General features: G+C 37.5%; 1 long non-coding RNA gene across 2 annotated transcripts in view; it reads right to left on the bottom strand.

Moving 5' to 3' along the window:
* LOC141569608 (uncharacterized) overlaps nt 1-22,158 on the bottom strand; it is a 328,130-nt gene that overhangs the window by 227,102 nt on the left and 78,870 nt on the right. Inside the window, exon 3 of one of the 2 annotated variants that reach the window (XR_012493296.1) lies at nt 6,262-6,972. The exons of the other annotated variant lie outside the window; for it this stretch is intronic. This is a non-coding gene — a long non-coding RNA (uncharacterized LOC141569608). Of the gene's footprint in view, nt 1-6,261; nt 6,973-22,158 lie in introns of those variants that run through there. 2 annotated transcript variants of the gene reach the window in all.

The raw sequence follows: 22,158 nt of genomic DNA, 5'->3' as shown, positions 1-22,158 counted from the left end.
AATCCGGTTGACCCATCTTTCCTTTTAGAAAAATCATTCTAAATATGCGAACCGGGATTACCTACATCACAGTTACTTGGGGCACTTGTTAAAAGCTCAGCTTCTTGGGCCCACTCCCAGAATTACTACATCAAAATTTCTTGGAATCGAATCCATTCATCTCCCAAAGGCATTCTGCTGTACTCTAAAGTTTATAAACAGTAGGTCAGCAACCATCTGTCCTGTCAAATCCTCTCAACATCATATCCTGGCCCTCCTCTCCCTTTACCCAGCCTTTATAGTCTCTTTATATTCGCTCATTCATTCATTCATTCATTCATTCATTTTGTTAGAAGATGGACAAGATCCCTAGATTCGTGGATCTAGTGGAATTCTAGTGATGCATGAGGACAATTTCTTGAGAGTTCTCTTACGTTTTTAAGAGGTATACAATATAAACAGTAAAGTTCACAAATCTTAATATACATCTTGATGAGTTTTTACATATTCATATGCCCATGTAACCAACAAGATCAAGAGATAAAACGTTTCTAGAACCCTAGAAGCTTCCCTCATGCTCCTTTGCAGTCAATACCATTTCTTCCTGTAAAGGTAGCCACTATATTGACTTTTATTACCATAGATTACTTTTGCTTGTTTCATCACAATAGACTAGTATTCACTTGTATAACTATTGTACAATATTTCTTCTTTTGTATCTGGCTTTTTTCCCGGGACTTTTATGTTTGTGAGTCTCATCCATGTTATAGTATGCAGCCATGACTGGTTATTTTTTCACTGTTGTTTTTCATTGTATGAATGTAACACTATTTACATATTCTACTGTTGATAGACATTTTGATGATTTCCAATTTGTAGCTATTATGAATACAAATACCATGAATATAGTTGTACGTGTCCTTTTGGGGACTGTGCAGTCACTTCTCTTGGGCACACATTCAGATTATGCTCTCGGGGTTATAGTGTAGATGTGTGTTTACTGCCAGTCTATGTTCTAAAGTGGCTCTACCATTTCGCATTCCCACCAGCAGTATCTGAGATACCCAGTTATTCAACATTCTCACCAACTCTTGTTTTCATTAATCATTTTCATTTTGGCCATTCTAGTGGGTGTGTAGCTGTATCTCATTGTGATTTTAATTTACATTTTCCAATGAGCAATAATATTGAGTATACTTTCATGTGCTTCCTGACCATTTGGGTATTCTTTTTTGTGAAGTGCCTGTTCACATTTTGTGTCCTTTTTTTTTTAATTGTCCTTCATATATATTGCTATATATATATATATATATATTGCTATATATATATTGATATATATATATATAGCATAGTGTTATTTTTACCTACTTTTATTTTTTTTTAATTTTCCTCTTGAGCTCGTTGCCTCAGTCAGCCCTAATTCTCCCCTCCTTATGCTCAAATTTCTCCTCTAAAAAGTTGTCTGTACTCAGTCTTTCAATACACCTACCATTCACTCTTCATCCAAATCCAGTCCGAATTCCCCTCTGATCACTACAAAGCTACTGCTCAAAATAAGGTTGCTAGGTGAAATCTATTTCACTAAATCCAGTAGATCCTTTTAGTCCTCATGCTACTCTGTTTTTCAGTCACACTCTAGTCAGTCGATTTCCCACTCCTTTCTTCCTGAAGATGCTCTTCTTCTGATTTCTTTGACACCGTTCTCTCCTGATATCCCTCCTCTGTTTTCTTCACTCCCATGCTTCCTGCATGACATTATCAAACTTTTTGGGGTTTTTTGTTTTTAAATAATGTTTTGGGTTTTTTTAATTTTGGGGGGTGGAGGTGGGGGAACAGTGTGTTTCTCCAGGGCCCATCAGTTCCAAGTCATTGTCCTTCAATCTAGTTGTGGAGGGCGCAGCTCAGCTCTTAGTCCTGTCACTGTTTTCAATCTTTAGTTGCAGGGGGCGCAGCCCACCATCCCATGAAGGAACCGAACTGGCAACCTTGTTGTTGAGAGCTCGCGCTCTAACCAACTGAGCCATCTGGCCGCCCCTCAAACTTATGGGTTTAATCAGCATACATATTATGATGACTTCAAAATTTTAATGTCCAAGCAAAATCTCTCTCCTGCACTCCAGGCTCACATAAACAGCTTCCTATTGGACATTTCCCAATTGAGTTTTCATAGTCCTTAGACAAAACATGATAAAATGGAATGTTCTTTCTGTCACCTGAAACTTATTTTTGTTGTTGTTGTTGTTGTTGTGCTGTCAGTCATGATAAAAGACAAACTGTTCTACAAAACATAAAACATGGGCCTTATTTTGATCCTTGTTCCCACTTTATCCTCCACATGTGCCATAGATTTAGCACTTATCCCTTGTATCCACCCATTTAACTAAATCTCCACTGCAACACTCTTATCCAAATGATTGTCATATTTCTCATAAACTACTGAAAATAATCTCCAACCTTGTCTCCATACAACCATTCTTAACTCCCTCTTATCCCTTTTATGCACAGCATGTGTAATGACACTTAGCAAATTAACTCTGGTCATATATATTCCCATTTTACAAAATAAATAATGCTATTTAATCTATGTAGTTAAATGTGGCTCTTTGAGCAGAAATCTATATCTCACTTACGGATAGACTAAGCTATGTTCAGTTTCTGTTTTTAGTCTTTATTTATTTAAAATTAGAAAATGCTAACTCACAATTACAGGGTTTTGGTATTGGCAGCAAGTATTTCATGGCTTTTTCAGATTGATTGGGATATTAAGATGAAATGAGGACCCAGAAATTATACAGACATGTCTTAATAAAAACTATTATCAGTGCATCATCAGATGCGAACTTGACAAGCACATTGCACTCAACAGCTGGAACGTTGGATATTTCAACTTGTCAGAGAATAGATTCCAATTCTAGTCTGCGGTTTCATTTGGCTCTGAAAAATATTCTACATGTTCTATTAAAGCATTTAAATGTGGGTTTTAACTGTGCCTAATGATATGTCATCAGTTTCTTTCTGCAATGAATTGAGGAAGATCTTTAGATTTTGGGAAAGAGCCAAATTCTTGGCACTCCTTTTGCAAACCATTTGCACTTAAGACAGTTTGATTGGTTATCCAGAGTATGACAAATAATGATGTTTTGTCCATGAAATCATAGGTTTTTAGGCTGTTCAAGATACTAATATATTCCTCTCTGGTGTGAAGACAACATTTAATTTCATCTTTCCCTTAAAAAACTCACATGTGTGTATTTTTTCTCAACAGCAATCATACTTCACTATGTGAAAGGAAAGTGTTATTTTTTGACCATTTCTGTACACAGCACACACACACAAAAATGCATTCAGTGTCCATGAGTTGATCAGATTCCAAATTTTCACTGAGTTAGCTTCAGGGGGTTGTAGCGGTTTTCTGTGATTAAAGCAGTTTGTAGAATAACATTCAGGTGACACTTCTTTGTTTTCATAACAAACTGACTTGCTGCACGCAGAGCTGATGCCCCTTCAGGGACAATAGTCCAGTGCAGCTTTTCTAGCTAATCATGGGTTACAAAATAATCATTGACTAAATGATAATTTAAAATGTTCCTCTTTTATAGCATGGGATTTCAGTAATAAAGAAGAGAAAATGTGACCTATATAGCATTTCTTCTATTAAATAGATGTATGTATGGCGCATATGCAGGGGACTGATTCATATTTTAAACCTTTCAGCATATTTAAATGAGCTGTTTTATAGCTCTTGTTGGATAATTTTGTCTTCTCTGTCGATTTGGGGCCAGTTTCTATTGACTTTATTTCTTCTCTAAGTTATGGTTCACATTTTCCTGTTTTGGGTTTTGTTTTGTTTTCGTTTGGTTTTTTGGCCTGTAAAATTGTTATTGACGGTTGGACATTGTAACATTTAATGGTTCATTGTTTAGATTTTTTCCCCCTGTTTTAAAGAGTGTTGAAATCTATTTTGGAAAAAAGGTTAAGTTACTTGTAGATAAACATGATATTTTCAAGCTTTGTTTTTAAGAATTGCTTGAGCTGGTCTAGAGGTGACCTTAGGGCTCATTTATTTCTACTACTAAGGCTGACAATTCTGAATTCTCTTCTAGATACACTGGGTTTTAAGGAGGTCTCTTCACTCTGGGTGGTAGGAATTGAAATGTCTTTGGGAGCTTTGTAAGCTCTGAAATTTGTTCGGCTTATATCTCTCTCTCCGGAGGCTGGTTTTTTTGCTTGGCTCCTTAAACAGTTTCATGTAAAACATGCTCAGATTAGCATTCATACAAATACCTTTCTAGCCCTCTTTCTTGCATAACTCCTTATTCTCTGGGATTTCCCACCATTTCCTTCAGAACTATATCTGTCTCCTTAACTCAGCAAGGCCACAAAGTACTTCTGGGGTTCCCACTCCTGCGGAACAGACTAGAAATTGCCTCCAGATAGAAATTCACAGGAAATGTAGGCTTCAGCTTGTCTGTTTCCCTTCTCTCCAGGCTCAAACTCCTGTGCTGCCTTTTACCCAATGTTTGAAAACAATTATTTCATATACTTTGCCCACTTTTCAAGTCATTTATAGCTGGAGAGCAATTCCCATACCAGTTTTTCTTTCATGAGAGACATCTGTAGCTGATTTAAATAACTTTCTTTAGTGTTCATTATACCTCATTGTGCCTACTCTGCTATGATGAGTATGATGTTGAAAGATGTTCATGGGTGTGGCTGGTTAGCTCAGTTGGTTAGAGCGTGGTGCTGGTAGCACTAAGGTTGCCGGTTCTATCCCTGCATGGGCCACTGTGAGCTGCTCCCTCCTTTAAAAAAAAAAAAAAGATGCTCACGTATTCTTCGTATGTGATATAATTTAAGTAGCAAATTTATCCATATCCTTCTGGATGCTTTTATGTCAGATTTGGTTGGGAAAAGATTGGTTTACCAGTGAGGTTGTGGAGACAGAGCCAGGAGTGCAGTTTCCAGGCTCTTGGCCTCACGTGGAAAGGTGCTGGCTCAGGTAGTAAATGGCCATCAACTGTGATTGGACGGCCATCAGCTGTGGCTAGTTGGCTGTCAGTTGTAACCAGTGAGCCATTGGCCACTAATATAACTGCTGTGGCTACGCTAGCAGACAATGAGGGCTAGCAAGAAGATGGTGGCTGAGCTAGCAAGAGTGGATTGCAATTAGCAGAATGGATTGCAGCTAGCAAGGGGAGTCGATCTGTTGGCAGAAAAGCGGACAGCAGGTCACACGTTGTGTGAATCCAGCCACCAGTGAGACTATAGTGGTATGACTCCCCTACCTATGGCTCCGTGGGTATTCCTTATTCGGCCTAGCCACATCCTGCGTTCTTATGTGGGGAGCGGGAGCTGAGACTCCGCCTGCCGTCCTACATGGCAGAGGTCATAGTATTTTGTTTGGAAATAATAAAAAAATATATATATATATATATTGATGACTTTAGGCTACAGTTTAGCCCAATTTGTAACAATGAATCTATATAACTGTGGGAAAATTCATTCAGTTGAATGAAATCTAATTTTTCAAATATTGTTTTTCATTGTTTTCGAATTGCAATTTCCTTTCTGGATGCTTTAATAAAACCATCATGTTAACATATTTAATTTTTTTTCTTGAATTCACAGGTATATATTCCATATTCTCACTGGAATCCAATTTTCTAGTTATGTTTGTGATGTTACTCTGAATTATACTATTTATATTAACATTTTCATTGCTACTTTTACCTTGCAGTTCACTATTTGCAGCCATTGATCCATATTTGTGTGTGTGTGTGTGTGTGTGTGTGTGAGAGAGAGAGACTGAGAATTGGGGATATATGTTAATGGATTATTTACAAGGAAAAGAACATACATAGTGAACATTTTAAATAATATTACAATGACATGTTAGTATATTTCTATTTATATGAAGGTTAAAAATTTAATCTATAATGATACATATGAGAAAGCAGTTCCTTTTTTAGGAGTAATGAGTTGGAAGAGACACCAGTGAAGCTTATGGGAAGCTGATGGTAATGTGTGTCTCAATACGGGTACTAGTTACATGTGTATGCTTACTGAGTAAAAATTCATTGAACTGTTCTAATATGTTTAGTAGTTGTTTTTTTTATTATGTATATGTTATAGATTGCAAAACTTTTGTTAATGACATGCAACTATGTTAACTGAGATAAACTGTGACTGAAATGAAGGGCCACCGAGATTAAGTGATCAATGCAATCTTATAATACATGTGCAAACATTAAGAATCTGATAATGAAATTTGTTTTTTTTTTTAAAAGATTTTATTGGTGAAGGGGAACAGGACTTTATTGGGGAACAGTGTGTACTTCCAGGACTTTTTTCCAAGTCAAGTTGTTGTTCTTTCAGTCTTAGTTGTAGAGGGCGCAGCTCTGCTCCAGGTCCAGTTGCAGTTGCTAGTTGCAGGGGGCGTGCTCCAACCAACTGAGCCGTCCTGGAGCTCCGGCAGCTCAGCTCAAGGTGCCATGTTCAATCTTAGTTGCAGGGGGCGCTGCCCACCATCCCTTGCAGGACTCGAGGAGTTGAACTGGCAACCTTATGGTTGAGAGCCCACTGGCCCATGTGGGAATTGAACCGGCAGCCTTCGGAATTAGGAGCATGGAGCTCTAACCGACTGAGCCACCAGGCCGGCCCCCTGTTGATTTTTTTTTAATTGGGGAAGGGGAACAGGACTTTATTGGGGAACAGTGTGTACTTCCAAGGCTTTTTCCAAGTCAAGTTGTTGTCCTTTCAATCTTAGTTGTAGAGGGCACAGCTCAGCTCCAGGTCCAGTTGCCATTGTTAGTTGCAGGGGGCGCAGCCCACCATCCCTTGCAGGAGTCGAGGAGTTGAACCAGCAACCTTGTGGTTGAGAGCCCACACTCCAACCAACTGAACCATCTGGCACTGGCCCATGTGAGAATCCAACCGGCAGCCTTCGCCATTAGGAGCACAGAGCTCCAACCACCTGAGACACTGGGCCGGCCCCTGATAATGAAATTTGAATGACAATTTCTGTGAAATTAATCTTACTTTTAAATCCTTACTTCATTTCTTTTTCCTTTAAAACCACTAAACTACTTGTGGAACTGTTAGTATACACACAGGACAACCAATGTTTAATGGACTATACATTGAAAAATTCTCATTTAGAGAATGGGTTTCAGGTACTTTGCTTTCTGTTGATTTTACTTAATGCAGCATAGGAGTTGAAGAATCTAAGTAATCAATCACGTTGCTTAACCAATAGAATGTCTTTTTCTAAAGGACATATTCGGTTTATATTCCACGTAAATTTTCTGGCAGATATTAATTATACAGATATATTCTGTTTGTAATTAAAATGAGAGTTAAACAATTTAACTTTTCCTATATCGTTTTTCAAAATAATACACGAATGTTGTCATGTTTTAAAAGGCAAATAATAAAGAAGACCTTATGAGGAAAAGCATCTACCTTAACTGACCCCTTTATCTTCAGTCCTATTTTCATGCATTTATTTATCAACTGTATTAACCACCCAATATATATCAGATAGTTTTGTAGATATATTGTATCATTATTTCCTGATTTATCAACTTTAATACTGTCTATGGACACCCAGAACTAAAAGATAAGAATATAGCTCACTTAACACTACCCTGGCTTGGCACAAACACTTTGGGAGTTTCAGAGTTGAAGGAGATTTTGGAGATTGTACAATGCTGAGAGAGACTTCAGTGAAAACACTGCAGAAGAAGAAAAAAATTAATGAACTTGATAACATAGCAATAGAAACTTTAACACAAAATACACCAAGAACAAGAAATGGGGGAAAAAACAAAACCCACATCATCAGTGACCTATGACACAACAAAAAGTAGCCTAACACATGTGAAACTAAAGTTCCAGAATAAAATAATAGAGGATTTGAAAAATGAAGGCTGAAGTATTTCCAAATTTGATGACAATTATTATCCCAGAGACCCAAGAAGCTCACAACACCCAAACAGGAGAATGAAAAAAACAGACCAAAGCACATCATAATCAAATTGTTGAGAATCAGTGATAAAGGTAAAATCTTTAAAAAATCACCAGAGAAAAAAGATGCATTGGGTATTACAGAATAAAAGTAAAAATGATTGCAAACTTGTCCTCAGAATCAATGCAAACGAGATACACTGGAGTGACATCTTTAAAGTACTAAAAACACAAAATCCTCTCAAGCTAGAATTCTACACTCAGTGAAAAATATCTTTTAAAAATGAAAACAAAATATACTTTTTCAGAAGGAAAAAAAACAGAGGCAATTCATCACCTTCAGACTGGCACTACAAAAAAAAAAAAAAGAAATGTTGAAGGTATTCTGTAAACAGGAGGAAAATCATACCAGATGAAAATATGGATCCATACAAAGGAACAAAAAGCACTGAAAATGCTAAATATGTGGGTAAACCATTTTTTTTTTCTTATTTTTAAATCACTTTAAAAGATATTTCAGACCAGGATGGCAATTTACGTTCTTGGGGAGCATTTAGGAGGTCCCCCACTCACATCCTTCCATAGTAACAACAATTTGGCAGACGTGAACAGACAAAAGTGCCTTTGTGGGAGCTTGTGAAACCTGCTGTAACCCAAGACCAAGCAGGACGATTTTGAGAAGGCAGCCTCATGCCCAGGTGGCAGAATACCAGCCATGGTCCCGGACACAGTCCCATCCCTTGTGGATTCAGCTACCGCCCCCTTTGGCTTTGGTCCTACTGACAGCACTGCCTGCCTAGGGACCCTCAAAATATTGTGAGATTTACCTCTGGGAGCTCGACCAGGTTCTCACAGTAAATATCAGAAAAATACCCTTGTGCTTCTGGCGGGCAGAGGGGAAAGGAACCATTTTGAAATATGCCAGAGCATTCTGTTATCCTTAGAAAGGTTTTGCCCTCCGAATAAACTAGTTAACCAGAGCCTAACCTGCTAGGGTATTATCAGAACCTAAGTGACCTAGGGAAAGGGAATAACCAAGTCCAGCCCATTCTAGCCAACCTAAGGGGGGAGAAAATTTGAGGAACTCATGGGGAGTTCACCATCCAGAGCATTGGCTCACTAAAAGACTGAGACGTAATCACAGAAATATAGGGCGCTCCCCTCATGTTTTTAAGCCCCTGATGATCGAAAATGCCTTTTTTCCTTCTTCACATATGAAAGATATATGTGAGGGTAAAATTCTAAAGTCTGAATCCTTTATTCTTATAAATATGTAAATAAAATCTGCTCTCATAGTTTCCACTGCTGCAGATTGGATATTTTATAGCAATCTGAGTCACTTCCTTTTTAAGTTACCTATTATTTTTATCTAGAAGCTTACCAGATTTTGTTTTTATCCACAAAATTGCTAAATGTCACCAGCATCCCAGGTTATTGTTATTGTTGTTAATTCTGCCTAGTAGACAAATGTATGCCTTTCCCTCTGAGGAAAGCACATGTACCAAGAGGGTCTAGCTATCAGTTATACGCAGGGAATCTAGTCAAGCCAGACAGTTGGCACCAGGGAGGTCTAGCACTAGGCAGCCAGCATTGAACCATGGGACTGAGTTGCACCAGCTACACTCCTGGAGAGATTGAATGGGGACAAAGCAGAACCCTAAACCCTATGAGGCAACTGGGAAAGGAAACAACTCAGAAATATATAAACAGGCTTATAAACCATGGATCCAGTTACTGAACCTGGAGTGTAACACAACAGTGTGATGGTCCGGGTGACCAGGCAGTCACAGAGTTTCAGCATTAAGAAACAGGAAAGTGCCCATTCAAGAATGCAAATGTCGCAAGAGGGGAGGATGCAGCCATAAGCAGACAGTAATCTTGAAGAGTCAGCCTCAGAAATAAGAGTATATGATTCCATCTCCTTCAATTCCTGAGGTTTAATTTCATAGGTTTAATTATAAGACATTTTTTTCATTTTTCTTCCTTGTCCCAGAATATGAGTTCTGACCGTTAAGTTTGCAAACTTGTTGCAACCATGTTGCTAACTTTTTCTGATATCAGAGGGATTATTCATTATGAATTTGTACCAACTGGACAAACAGTTCACCATGTTTACTATGTGGAAGTGCTGAAAAGGCTGCGTGAAAAAGACGACCTGAACTTTTCACCAATAATTCATGGCTCTTGCATCATGACAATGCACCAGCTCACACGGCACTGTCTGTGAGGGAGTTTGTAGCCAGTGAACAAATTACTGTATTGGAACACCCTCCCTCCTCACCTAATCCGGCCCCCAGTGACTTCTTTCTTTACCTGAAGAGAAAGGAAATATTGAAGAGAAGATATTTTGATGACATTCAGGACATCAAGGGTAATACGACAATAGATCAGATGGCCATTCCACAAAGAGTTCCAAAATTGCTTTGAAGGGTGGACTAGGAGCTGACGTCAGTGCATAGCTTCCCAAGGGGAGTACTTCGAAGGTGACCGTAGTGATATTCAGCAATGAGTTATGTAGCACTTTTTCTAGGATGAGTTTGCGAACTTAATTGTCCAACATCGTATGTATGATTAAACGTCATGGAAGTCGGAATCTCCACATGCACCTTAGTTTGAACCTCCTCCTTTTTCCACCAATAGTAGCTAAAGAAGTGTTTCTCAAACAACTTAACTGAGGGGAAAGTTAGCCTCCATCTCAATAAACTTGTGAGTGGACAAAGTAGGACTGTTCTTAGAGGATGGGGCCATGATATAATAAAATCAGCATATAATGGGTCAGAACAGAGACACACTAAATCATGTTAAGGTGAATCTAACTCCAGGCCTAGACTTGATGGAAAATAAGACACATACAAAGGGAATTGTCTCCCCACAGAAGTGTAGAAAAGAGGTAATCTCTGACACTGAGGCTGAAGGTGAGACATTGGACTCTAGTGAATTCACCAGTTATGCCTTTCAGCAGGGCTTCTCTTTGCAACACCAAAATATCAGGTTGTACTTTCCATAACAACACACACACACACACACACACACACACACACACACACCTGTCCCTTTCAACCCTATCTGACACAAGAGCTGTATACTTTATCACTAATGGATCACAAATGTTAGTTTTTAAACTCACCCATTGGACTATGGTTTTCCAAGGTGACATGTACAACTCTGTTAATTTTGTGATGTTAGATACTGAGAGTAATAGTACCGGGTCCTTAGAAATAAAATGAGCTAAGTGAAGATATTGTTAAGCACCCTTTAGAATCATTGTGTGAAGTTTGTAGCTCATAGTTTCCCTTTAATTAAACTCTGCTTGCTCTATTCAGCTATTTAAATTACACAGAATATGATGTTCTGTCAAATGCTTTTAAGGATAATGTAGAATTTCCCTCACTAATTTCCGTCTTTCATTCAACGTTTCTGTTCTGTTAACACAATGAGAAGCAGGGAAATGAGGTTCCTTTCTTGTTGGTTTCTAAGCAATGTGAGGAGTGCAATGCATACAATGTATGAACTGTAAGGAAGTTACTGTGCAGACATCCAGAGCCCTTATTTCTTGTAACCGATGATGTTTTAGAAATTCAAAGAGTTTGCTTGAAAAGGTTCCAGTGCTTCTACAAACCTGAAACCCCTCATCGAAAGCTAGCCCTCAACTCTGAGAAGGACGGTGGGCCTAAAATCATCAGTATGGCTTCATGGCAGCTTTTGGCTGAAATAGACGGCAGGCACTCAGCCTGCCTTCCAGAGTCCTTGCTACAAGTCAGGACCCCAGAGAAAGTGACCTAGGAAACTGGAGAGTGGCTAAGTGGGGAAAGGTGCAATCCAGGCCATGCCAAACAAGTAATTAAAGGAGGAAAAAGATTTTGCACCAACAAGCTCTGAAGAAGCCCCAACTTTCACTCTAAAGTCAGGTACAGTGGTACCTCGGTTTTCAAACATAATCCGTTCTGGAAAACTGTTCAAGTTCTGAAACGTTCGAAAACCGAGGCACAGTTTCCCAATAGAAAGTCATGCAAAATGGATTAATCCGTTCCAGACCTTGTAAATCAACCCCTAAAACTGCAAATTTAGCATGAATTTTACTATCTAATGATACCATAGATTCATAAAATGACAGCATTCGTAAACCGAAATGTTCGTCAACGGAGACATTCGAAAACCGAGGTACCACTGTATTTTATCTGTGTGTTAAATTTAGGGCACAGGTAAACAAATCACTAAGCTTGAGCACAGGAACAGTGATGAGAATTTTTGTTAAGTTTCTCTCTACTAATTGGCATCACACGTGTTTTCTGATTTTACCTTTTATTTTTCACTACCCACCCCCGACCCTCCCTTTCTGTTTCTTATCGTCTCTTCCTCTTGAGCATTTTCCTGTCTACAACTTTCTGGATTTCCTTTTCTGTGAATCAGCCTCCTCAGTGGCCGGAGGCACCAGACCTAATTTAGCCTGGTTGGGGGTAATCAGACTAAAGCAGTTACTGATTCTTCTCTGAAGAGGGTCTGCACAACCCTCGACCCTCAGCACACTTGATTTGCATTATTAAATGCTTTATGGGAAGACAAGTGTTCACTGGGTTTTCTAGAAATGCTCGAGTGCTCCATGCCCTGAGACTGGGCCCTTTTGGGGGTCCATTGTCAGATGGGAATCAAGTGTCCCTGATTTCTGAGCTGCTGCCCTTGTTGGAGCAGAGATCTAAGTGGATAACCTGGTCCAAGAGCCCGAGATTCCACGTCAGATTGCTGAGTTTTCTTATTCCTGGTTCTGACACCATCTCCATGAAGGTACCCTCGGACAACCTCTCCCCCTGGCTCTCAGTTTTCTCATGTGAATTAAGGGAATTGACAGAAAAGGAAAGTAAGTTTCAACTTCCTTGACAATCACCACTGACTGGAAGTGGTTACTTGGACCACTGTGTTCAGAAGTAGCCTGAGTGTTGTCTTTCAGTATTGTCACTGTAGTCTGTTCTAATCGCATTATATCATAATGACTGACTAATAGCACTGGTTAAAAACACTGGATTTGGAATCAAAGTTTTCTGGACTCACTTACCAACTGTGTTACCATTACTGTGTTAACCCAAAAATAAGATCTAGGCGGACAATCATCTCTAATGCGTCTTTTGGAGCAAAAATTAATATAAGACCCGTATTATTATATTATATTATATTATATTATATTATATTATATTATATTATATTATATTATTATATTATATTTATTATATTATACTATACTATGTTGTATTAAATTATACCTGGTATTATATTATATTATGTTATATTATATTTATTGTATTATATTATGTTATACCCGGTATTATACTAATATTATATTACATTATACCTGGTCTTATAATAAAATAAGACCAGGTCTTATATTGATTTTTGCTCTAAAAGGCACATTAGAACTGATGGTCCGGCAAGGTCTTATTTTCGGGGATACATGGTAACATATTTCTTCTCTAAGCTTCTTTTTCGTTACATGTAAAATGAGGAGAATGATATTACCTACCTTCTAGAGTTGCTGTATACATTAGATAATTCATATAAAGTTCATAGCACTGTACCTTACAGAGCATGAGCTTACAGTGTATGTACCAATTATCTGCATGGCTCTCAGCTCACTTACAAGCCCATATAAATATATAGCGGAATGTATGGACAGAGGATTGGGACATGGTGCTTTACCAGTTACCATCCCTAGACCAAATGCTTTCTAAAGTGCTTTCCAGCTCTTGAGTTATGTTTTTGTGGATAACCAAACAGCACAGATTGAGGCTTAGTCACCTTAGCAGCATGTATGATGGAATATGTGGTAGGCAGAAGTGGATGTTGACAGCTTTCCTTGATTGGCTATTTTAGTTGAGTTTGTCACCCAGCTTTTGGAGTTCTTGTAACTAGGCATGTCTCACCACTCAAGAAACAATTAGTTAGAACCAGGAGATCAAAACCAGGCAATTTTGTTGTTGTTGTTGTTGATCTTGTAGATTAACTTTATATCACACAGATTTATATCAGTTGATTTTTATCTGTCTGATAAATCTAGTATTTTTGTGGTTTGGGTGCAGTTACCACTTCCAATACAAACAATTCTGACTCTTCTATTGATTCTGGGAAAACCAATCATTCGATACATTTTTGGCATGCCTGTGTATTCAGGCACTGTTATATCCATTAAAGATGCAAAATCACATAACGCATGGCTTGTAGAACTAAAGATCACAGTATCTGAAAGACAATTTCTAGTGGAATTCATGAGTTTTTCCAGCCCTGATTCCATATATTTAACATACTAGTTCTTTATCCTCTATGGTAGGTATTTCTGTATTCACCCATATCCAGTTCCCCTTTCCTTTCTAGGCACAGAACAGCTTCATTCTCATTCTTCCTTGCAAGTAGGTGGGGAGTGTGTGGTTAAATCTAGCTGATGAAATATGAGTGGAAATGATTACATGTCACTTCCTCTGCAAGGCACTTAAGGTTAGATAAAAGTCTCCATGCTTTCTCTCTCCCTGACATTAGTGCTCTGAAAGTTCCCAGCAAAATTGGTAACAGTACAAGGTGGACCATCCATTGAGGTGTGAACCTCCTACACCTACCTCGTCTCACTGCCTGTTTGTGTGGGACATGTAGAGTGAGCAAAATATAAGCCCTTGCTATGTTAAATCACTGATATTTTTAACATTGTCACTGTAGCACGGTGCAGACTACACTTAACTTTTTATTTTAAATAAAGGCTTCCAACCAACGGAGAGAGGGTAGTATCTCCTATGCATATTAACTCCCTTCTCTTCTTTTAACCAAATATCTGAGGTTGAAGAATATTTAAAACATCATTTATGCAATATGGGGCACAGGCTAAAACACCAAGATAATTTCAGTCCTATCACCAAATTTGTCTCTGTCCTACCTATATTTTATACAGTGCAGTGTTTTTATATAATTGCTCAGCTTATCTGCTAAAGCTAGTAAATTGTGTGAATTATTTTTAGTATATTTAATACTAAAGTGGGCACATTTTGTGTCGTGATAAATAAATCCAATTCTTCAAATCCTTTCTAAAGAAAACATTCTATTTTTACTTAGTTTTAGAGTCGAGAAATACTTGTGTTGATAACAGAAGGCTTAGTTATGAGAAGTTGACTTGAGAGTATAACAAAATATCACAAATCTCCAGATCACAACCAAATCCAAGGTCATTTCCGGTGTAGCATATTGTTACATGTGTTATAAGCCACTGCAATTGATTTCCCATTTTATTAAGATAATAGTACTTGCTCTTTCATAATTAGAAAATTTCTGCACATTCAAAATTTTGACCACTGTTGCGCAAAGAGACATAAATATATAAGTAATTTGTAAATGCTAGATAAATTTAGAGATCTCCACCATTTAATATACTAATAAGTGATGTGATAAGTTTTAACATACATTTACAGCTCATCTTAATTTTGCATGTGTTTATAAATTGAAAAAAAGACGTAAACAAAATTAGTGATTTTCTTTTCATTACAGTTTCTTTTATGTACTGGGTGGGGAATATATCTACATAAAATCAAACTCCAGGTGGAAATGGAAATATTCAGTAAGATCCTTGTATATTTTGCTTCTCCATACCACCATATGACGATTCAGAGACATCTGCGTAATTGCTAACATTCTAAACTTTCATATTCAACTCATGAAGCTTAAGACTTAGTTGTATTTACGTGACAGGAAACTAGAAAACAGTCCACCACCAAGTTCTTACCTTTATTAAAGCCCTTGTTGCCTTGTATGAAAGTAAGCCCTATGCGTACATGTCTCTGTCCGTGAAGATTGTCTTGAGCTCCTTGAGTTTTGCCCAGTATGTCTCTACTTCCACTACGTCCCCACCTCACCAAATGCATTTTCTGCCCTGTATCCAGTAATCTCCAACATTTTCATGGTCCTCTGTTACTGATAAGCGTAATGTCCAAGCTCCTAATCACGCCATTCGCGTTCCCCTAGGAGCCAGTGTTTGGCTAGCCCTCTAGACTCAGCTGTTCTCCTGTCCCCAACCAAATACCCTATGTGACGTTTATTTAAGTGTGGGCCACAAAATTACCCTATGAGACCTGGCTTGATGTCACCTCTCAGGGAAGCCTTCTCAAACTCCCAAGTAGGATTGGAGGGCCCTCTTTGGTGCTCATTGAGCACCCAGCGCTCATCCTCTTCATAGCACTTATTTCCATGCTTACCAACTGTCTGTCTCTGTTTTCTCCGTAAAGGCTGGGAGCTCTTTGAAAGCGGGAACCCTTGCCTCTTCTCTGTGTTTTCCCAGTTCCTAGCAGTGATCCTGGCTGTGATCGTAGGAGGAAGTGAGACGGAATTGTGCCTTGCTTAACATTTGGTAGCTGTAGCCTGAAAACACAGCCAATGGTGTGCCAAAACCAGATCACACCAGTCTATTAGAGCCAATTGTGTGGATTTCTTCCCAACTCTACCTACAGTGGCATCACTTCGTGGCTTGAAATTGGCTGTGGTAGCTGAAAATGCCACAAAAAATTGGTAAATGGTACAAATCCTGGTCTTTTGTTTTTCTTCCAGAGATCTGGTTGTTTCCCTTTACCATCACATCACTGAAAAACATTTGTGTCTACTTTGGTAAAGAGGCAAACTGTCCAGCTATATATCATGAAGTCAAGCTAGATAGCTCAGATACATCAGCATTTGAAAAGCAAAACTAACCCCTTTTTCATTTAAAATAAAATGCTTTCCCAGTCACAGCTTCATGACTGGTTAGAGAAGGATTTGTAGTTTTCTTCATTAATGACTGCCTACCGTATTTACCCAAAAATAAGACCTAGCCGGACAATCAGCTCTATTCCGTCTTTTGGAGCAAAAATTAATATAAGACCCAGTCTTATTTTACTATAATATAAGACCTGATCTTATATAAGTTTGGGTCTTATATTAATTTTTGCTCCAAAAGATGCATTAGAGCTGATTGTCTGGCTAGGTCTTATTTTCGGGGAAACATGGTAAGAATCTGAGTGAGTGATGATTCTACAAGTATGTATAGTAACTATGATAACTTTTTAATTTCATCATCATAATAACTATATTGGATTAGTTATGCAGAATTCCATAAATAGTAGTGTATGTTTTGCTGAGCGGTGGCAGTTATGAAAAATGGGAAAACACGTGGATGTAATCATAACCAAAAGCAGTCAGTCTGTAGCCAACCAGTTATTTCTAAAACATCCTTCAAATAGAAGTTTCAGACCAATATGCCTACCTGATAGCAGTTTGCATAGATCTTAAAGTATTCATTTCTCCAGTTGTGCTGCTATGAAAATATTAGACGGGAACTGCTCTTATCAAGAATCTTAGTGGAAATGATTCTCTCCCTATCAGTTTAATGGCATGTAAATAGACTCAGAATAGGATTTGGGTAAAATGCATGATTTCAAACTATGAAATATATAACAACTCTCCTAGAGAACCTTAATAGCTAAATATTTACGATGATGTAGTCAAGTGGTTCCCGAACATCACTGGTGCTGGCTGGCCTAGATGCATCAGAATTACCTGGGGAGCTGCTTAACATACTCCTGTACCCCATAAAAAGAGGGTCTATGATAAGCCTGGGAATCTATATTTTTAACAAGTTCCCGAGATAATTCCAGTATATTGATTGAAAGCTCTAATGTAGTTGTTTTTTATTTTTTTACCCTAAGTCCTCTCTTGCAAACATTTATTTTAGTTTGCAAGTTTGTCTTTTACTTTAAAACAGATGCTCTCAGATCTGAGTAATGACCATGAAGAGAAGCCAGAATTCATCAGTAACATCAACAAATGGCCAAAAAGGGTTTTCAATATAGAATGCAAATTATTGTGCTTACACATGAAAAATGAGTAGGGAAATGAAAGCAATTATCTCAACAGTCTAGCTTCCCTTCCCCTTGAAATAGTGTCTCTGATGACCTGTCCACAATTGAAAGACAGGTGCTTTGATCACTGATTTTTCCAGATAATTTTCTTAATTATTCTTTGTGAATATGTGCAGCTATTCTTAAATGGAAAAATCAGAGGCATGGGCTTTCCGTGACTTTTCCTCTATGAAAATCTTTGCTTATTACCTATGATAGAACCACTCCTTAATGATTTAAAAGCCAGATGCAAGCTGGAATTTTTTGGCATGATGGCACCTTAGTGTCTCAAAAAATATGTGTGGCTACTTAAACAAAAATAAATCTGCTATATATATACTTACGCACACACTGGGAATGCCAAAAACACGTATACAAGTGGACACTTTTGGTCAATGTTGCTCAAGCAGTAGTTCACTGTAATCAGAAGTGTCTGGACGCTGATGGTAACCACTTTGAGCTCCCTCCTCTTGTAATTGCAGAAGTCAAACGTGACTTGCATTCATCTTTTATTATCAGTATGTATTGAGTATTACAATTAATACAGCTTTTTCTTTTCTTAAAATGTGTATACATTTTTTGATAACCTCTGTATTATATATATGTGATATATATTCAATTGCATATGTACCTTTGTTTTTCTGAGCAGAGTTTTGACTTATCTCAGTTGAGATGTCCTTTGCATTCACCTGAAGGACTACATGTAGACTTTAAAAGCAGCAGATGGACTGCCTAGGAGCTATGAGTCAATACTCTGCTTTACTTAAGAATGTATCATTTTCTTAGAACATACACATTTGTAAAAGAAACACAGGGTGTTTTCTTTAGCACCCATGAGTACATAATCATTCTCTTTTGTATTTGATTGTACCTCTTCTTTGAAAGGAAACCTAGAAGTTTTTATGTTCTACAACCATAGATTTCTTATGCTACCTTGTTGTCGAATGCCTCCAAATGTCATTATAACCACATGTAATTTCGTAGTAATTCAGAAAATATTTTTAAAATTTATGCCAATATTTGGAATTCCTTGTAGTACCCTATTTCTGAAAAGAAAAATATTAAGACTTAAAATCAGGGGTAACAATATTTAAATAACAATATTTAAATTCTTTTGACTGTGGGATTTTATTTTTGTTTTTCTTGTTTGGATGTAGATCTGCATCATTGACTTTATCACCTTGCTGCTAATGTCTTGTCCAGAGCTACTCATTTAATTACTTTTTCAAAACATTCATAACACAACATGGCTATAACTGTACAGCTGCAGGCCTTACTGAAATTCTAATGAAGATCACTGATAGTATTTGATCCGGCCTTCCTTTCTAAGTGTTCCCATTAGTTCAAATTAAAGTGCTATGTTAATGTGCTTCCTGCCATACAGGACAATGAAGACATCTTTTATTGACAGTGGAGATGATTTGGGATGATAAGGATTATCATCTTGATTTTCTTTATTTTCACAAAAGCTCAAGTCAAAGATTAAAATAATCACAATATTACAAATATTATGGAATGTAAAATAAGATCTATGAATTAGACATTAGTCATATAAATAAATATATTATGATAGAGTGGAAAGAGCCTTATTGCAAAAGTGAAGAGCCTTGAGTTCTGATTTAGGATCAGCTACCACACAGGCTAAGCTGGATGGCTTTGGAAAATCATTTAATGTCTCCGGGCATCAGTTTCTTGGTTGTGGTATAGGATATTGAATTGAGTGGTCCCTAAAGCCTTATGGAACTCTAATGATTTGGATGGGGGAAAGTAAAATCACTTAAAATTAATAAACTCTAGTGGTTGGAAGTCATTTCAGCATGATATTTTGAGGGCACAGAGGGCTGGAAACATGAACGCAAATTGTTCAAAGATTTTATTCAAGAACAAGTTGGAAATAATTGTTGTGTGTAGCACTTAGAGTTATCTGTATTCTTGAATTACAGTTAACAAGGCCCTTAGAATAAGAGCAAACACATCTAGAAAGAAGACCCATTAAAGCAGGAATAATGCAAAAATACTTTTAAGTTGATTAGGGACAAAAATAGCACTGTGACCCAATTTGGATTCAGTTTACAAAAATAATTGTAATGCGATTCAGTCTAAAGTGGTTGGTCCTCCTGGGCAATGGCAAAAGTTGAAAAAAATTTTTTGACAAAACTTAAAAATAGGTCAAGAACTACCAAATGTATGGTTCCCATTGCAGACTGTGAAAGTGTGAAAAATGAATCGGAATACAAATACAGAAAATGCATATATAATTTGAAAAAGAGACTCAGCTGAGAAACATGAGGTGCAGATTTAGAATCTAGCTCATCTTTGAGATTGAAATACTCATGATAGAGTTCCACTAGCTGCAAATAATAGCGTGGAGGAGTAATTAATGAATCCTTTCAGAAAAATAAATACTTAAGCAGCACTTCAGAAGGAGTACAATTCAGTATAAACACATGTAAAGTTTGATCAATTTGCTTCTTTTCATTACATGGATCATCTTTTTGTTAAGTGGGAGGAATTAAAGAGGGAGCAGCATAATTCAGTGAAAAAGTTACTGGCCAGGTATATCTGCTTATGCTTATGCTGCCAGTGTGAAGTGAGTCTGAGCTTACACGAAACAGTCCACTGCAGCTGCAGGTGACATCAGAAGTGTTCTGAACACGTGGATGTGACATGAAGAATCAGAGACACCTGCTACACACAACAGCTCGACTTTAACAAAAATAAAGGAAACAAATACCTTTTCTTCAAAGATATCCCAGATAGGAGGTATGGCTTGGAATCATCTAGATCATTATTTTAACAATGCTTATGACTTCTCATGAGCACCCAGTAATGGTTATATTTTTGGACGATGGAATCAAAAGGAAAGTAAAATGGAGAGGTGAGCATTTGCTCAAACAATGTCATCACTGTAGACAATTCACCCAGATGACTTAGACCCAAGTTCCTTCTGCCTTTTCAGAAGTCTCCATCCCCAGATCCTCTTAGATAATTACCTCAGTGCTCCATTCCACGTTGTTCAAATGTTCAGTTCTCATTCCTTTCTTTCCTTAGCTAACAAACTAAGGTACATAAGATACACTCTTATTTCAGGAAAAGTTAAATTGTGAATCTTGCAAATACAGTGATTTGTCTACTTGTCCTTTTTCCCTCTTCCCAGATCATTGATTCCATTCAATGCCTTTAGCCTATTGGATTATTTTTGTAAGACAAGGGTCACCACTGACCCTTTGGATATGGTCAATCTCCAACCCATCTTAGTCTAAATAATATTTATCTTCAAACCACATCCTTTCACTTTTAAATTATTTGCATGGCCTTTTTTCGCTTCCCTTTTTTCATACTGTATAGTAAATTGGGATTGAAAACCTAGCTTTGCCACTAAATAGTTTGATGACCTTGTGAAATCATTTCTCTGTGGTCCTTAATTCCCTCATCTATAAAACAAACATCTGTACGATTCTGTTTAAGTCCGCAGTTTGATGGACTGTGTTTGTATTTTCTCATGTGGATCTCACCTGTATGTTTTGTTCATTGTATTTAGACTTCTGCAATCCTTTTTGAGATTCTGTGTGGAATTTATTCATGGGCAACATCCCAAGAGAAGCATCGTATTCCAAATAAGAAAAATTAGCACAATCCAAGTATTCAAGTCACCCATTATTTAATTTCGCTGATGTTCAACAAATCCTAAGACCCTACTAAGTGCCATTAGGGTAGAGAGCTCCAAGTGCAATGAAGGAACAAACAAGAAAACATAACTATAATAGAGTGTGACAAGGGATACAGGCCCTAAAGAATAGATACTGTGGGAGCACAGAAAAGGAGCAAACATTGGGAAGTTTTCTAATTAGATGAAATTTGGGAGAGTTTTTCATTAATATATCACTAGCTTATAAGTTTCTGTTTGAAAAATTCATAGCCAAAATAGTAAAAGGGGTGGGAGATAGATAGATAGATAGATAGATAGATAGATAGATAGATAGACAGACAGATATATATATATAGATAGATAGATGTTTATATATGTATATATATATATACACACATCTATATATATGTGAATGATGTGAATATTCACAGTCTCACTGGCGTCAGTGCATCATGCTTCTTTGAAAGTATCAACCATAAACAAACCATAATGTACTCACCAGAAGCAATAAGAAGAGAGAAAGGAGAGTATGGCTGCACTATCACAGAACCACACTGAATATCCACTTAGAAAGGTACACTAAGGATGCATTCATTAAAACCACAAAGAGAACCATATATTATATTTGCCGAATTTGAGTACCTTGCCTCTGTGTATGATTAATTATTCCTG

Source organism: Rhinolophus sinicus, chromosome X (genome assembly GCF_036562045.2).
Source record: "Rhinolophus sinicus isolate RSC01 chromosome X, ASM3656204v1, whole genome shotgun sequence".
Taxonomy (NCBI): domain Eukaryota; kingdom Metazoa; phylum Chordata; class Mammalia; order Chiroptera; family Rhinolophidae; genus Rhinolophus; species Rhinolophus sinicus.
This window is presented reverse-complemented; position numbering and strand designations above follow the sequence as displayed.